This window comes from Sinocyclocheilus rhinocerous, unplaced genomic scaffold (genome assembly GCF_001515625.1).
Source record: "Sinocyclocheilus rhinocerous isolate Xijiao unplaced genomic scaffold, SAMN03320098_v1.1 scaffold8, whole genome shotgun sequence".
NCBI classification, from domain to species: Eukaryota; Metazoa; Chordata; class Actinopteri; order Cypriniformes; family Cyprinidae; genus Sinocyclocheilus; species Sinocyclocheilus rhinocerous.
This window is the reverse complement of record NW_015666800.1, coordinates 2,582,370-2,585,786: the sequence shown is the minus strand read 5'-3', so window position 1 is coordinate 2,585,786 and position 3,417 is coordinate 2,582,370. Positions and strand designations below refer to the sequence as shown.

At 38.2% G+C, this 3,417-nt stretch overlaps 1 protein-coding gene across 1 annotated transcript in view; it reads right to left on the bottom strand.

The window, feature by feature from the left end:
- LOC107733123 (Usher syndrome 2A (autosomal recessive, mild)) overlaps positions 1-3,417 on the bottom strand; it is a 209,374-nt gene that overhangs the window by 183,558 nt on the left and 22,399 nt on the right. The gene's annotated exons all lie outside the window — the stretch shown is intronic.

The following is a 3,417-nucleotide window of genomic DNA, read 5'->3' as shown; positions in this document are numbered from 1 at the left end:
GGTACTCTATATGAGGGAGTTTTTAAATTGTAATTTCCAGACCCAAAAAGATAATGGAAAATTTTATAATTAATATTATTCTAAAAGGATATGCAAAGCTCTAAAATACTTTTCAGGCGAAATAGCTATTTGTGAATAAAAAAAATTTTGGGGGGGTGAATGACCCCTTTAAAAGTGATACAAACATAAAATGTACCCTATATTATCCAGATGACTAAAAAAAGAAAGAGAAAAATAAATAATATTCCTGCATCTTAAGCTTTGAGTGATTGAAAGAGAGAGATTTTCAAGTCTTGACAGGGTAACACATTGTCAGGTTGAAAATGAAACGTGTCACAAGCTACTGAAATGAACAAACATCAAAGAAATGGGAAAAGCAAAGGTCTTTTCTTTGCATCTCAGAACTACTGAGAGGAAATTTCACTAAAATATAGTTTAGTGATATGGGGTTTCAAAGGGAGATTTCTCGAAGGGCAGGAATAAATGGGGTGAATTAGAGAGTTATCGAGGTCTTATCAGGGGGCAGGACAGGCTGCATAGCCCCTACTGCATTATTCGCTCTCAAGAAAGATCCACAGAGCACTTCTGCACGTTTCAGCCCTAATACTGGTAGACTTATCCGGGACAAACCTGTGTGAAGAAAGTATTTCGTCCCCATCTCTCTCTCCTTCTCCATCTACCTGTGCTCTCTGTGTATCTCTTTTCCCACATGCTCCGATGTGACATGTCTGAAGAGTCTAAGTGCAGACCCTTACGCCACTGGCCTAAAGCTTTTATTTGTAAACTAAAATATTCAGACAGGTAGTGAAACATCTGGCCAGTATGGCGTTCATCCAAACAGGACCAAACTTAGCAGGAGGTACAGCTAACATTTTAAACATATTCATCATGACCCAACATAAAATGTAGTGTGATACAGTGATATAATAAATGAACTAATTCATTTATTACTGATTAATTTTGTGATTCAAGAACATTGAAGAGTTCTTCAATAAAAACAACAGTTATTGAGGGGGGAAATTAATATGATTTTTTTTAAGTTTACAGTTAGATTATTTGGTTTGATTTTATTTTATTAATTAAAAGTATTAATTTAAATACAACTTCTGTGAAAAAAAAAACCTCTTCAAATCTGCGTATTCAGTGAATGGACTTATTAACACCGCCCATTTTCTCCATATTTTAATGTTTCCGCTTAGCGTTTGCGGCTCTGAGATTCGTGGTCCAGCTATGAAATTACAGAGGGCTAACTTTATGATCTCTCGGAAAAAAAATATATATAGCTGATAAACAGTGTTGGCAGTAACGCATTACAAAACAACATATTTTAACTCAAAATTAAGTGGTGAATTTACTAACACCGCAAAACAGCACCAGAGAAAAAATTCCACGGGTAAAATAGTTAGTCTATTTCCTGTTGCCTAGCTATTATTCACGTCACGATGGAAGCCGCAAATAACGTAAGTGAGGACATTTACTAGGCCGCTGAGCCAATAATAATATTATTTATTATAAACACTGCTTGTTTGTCATGAAGTGTCTGTCGCTAATTTGTTTTGTGTCAGCGCTGTCATGATGTGTTGTCTTAAACACATTACATTTGTTGGTTTTGTGCGATGGGAGGGAGTGTCTGTACGTTTTGCCCGCTGAAGTGCAGATATTTGTAATGAGGATTTGCATTTGACTTAAATTTAGCTGCTTTATTTTGGTAATATCAGTCACTCTCACTGTGCTGTTTTGTTGCGGTCGCATATCGGACATAGGATGAAGTCATTATGTACATTAACAATAATTTGGGACAAATATAATGTAATTTAATGGAAAATAATATGAGTGGCGCTGAGGCGCTCTGTGGCGAGGCAGGATTATGAACCGCGCCCGGAGTCGGGATCCGCGGACAGTCGCCGGTGGTGCCGCCGGTGTGCATACAGTCATGGAAAACAATATGTGGAAATTTTAAAGACGTGGTGCGGCACGGTGCAGGGCTGCACATGTCGTCCGGTGTGCGTCTGCCTTAAGGCTGGATAGCCTCTTGTTTCAGAGGTGGAATTGTCAAAGATGACTTTTAGAAGAGGACACCGTAAGCTAGGCTGGTAGTTGGTAGACGAGGGTAGGGGGAGATGGCCTAGGCTCAAGAGTCACGGTTCGCTACTTACCGCTTTCAGAAATGCAAGCAAATAGCCATTGTGGTGATTGGTGAACGTAATTGCATGTGTGGTTTAATGCTTGAGATGGCCAGCACTATAAAAGAGTGACTATATAAAAAAAAATGCTTGTTTGAGGATATTTTATTCACACAGCACATAGCATGACGAAGCGGATATCGTCCTGTTTTGGAAGGCCAAACAAAGTAGTTTTGCTTTCACAACGAAACACACAGCGCCTTCACAACATGGCGGAGGAGGCAACAACAATACTACAGCGAGAATAAAAGTTACGCCTTCTTTCTTTGCGTGAACATTTGGGCGGCGTTATGCAAATCTTCCCACATCGTGACGTAGACATGTGGCGGCGTATTAGAACGACCCATTTTAGGTAGGCGTGGTTGACTCTTAACTTTTTTAAAGAATATCTCTTTGGATTTGAGACTTTAGTCTTTGCAACTTTACAGATCTTCTTTATGCACCAAGAGCTTGTAACACTCCAAAGAAAAAGGAAAAAATGAAATCGCATCATATGACCCCTTTAAGTCATCCTGCAGCCCCTTGGAAGTTTGCTGAAGAACCACTACTGTAGACATATACTTACACATTTAAATCAGTTAAAAGAGTCTTTAACGTTTTTATTCCTTTTATGGTCTACATTGGCTTGTTTCCTACTGTCCCAAAGCAACAGTTAAAATTTTATATTACTTTAAATTTCCCATGATTTGGAATACTACACTTGCAAAACATTTCTTGACTGACCATATATGACCAAACATGCTATACAGCAAAGCTCTTAGGTGAGCCAAACAATTGCCTAAACAACAAGGGAAATAATGCAAACAATGCTAATATCTAATTGTTTTATGTAATTCTTTGAAAAGCAGCTTCTTAATAGGCTTGCTGCGATAGCCGGTGTTTTCAGTTATACCGGTGTTAAGCCGCAACACCGGTTACGTCATTTGCCTACCGCAGCACCGCCCCCCACCGTCGTTTAGATTTTTTTATAGTAACAAAAATAATTTAGCCTAGTTCAGTTTATCACGTGAGGAGAGTGAGTCGAGCAGACTGACAAGAGTGAGGTGAGAAAGACAAGACGATGCCAGAAGATTGTTTAGAAAAAAAATGCAAAGGCGCCTGTTTGGCAATATTTTACATTTTGAAAAGCCTATTAACTGGATGTTTTTTTAAACATTTGTTTCTTATTTATTTGGTTCCACAGTGTTTGCCGATTACTTTATATAAACTGTGTATTTTATTTATTTTATTTTAC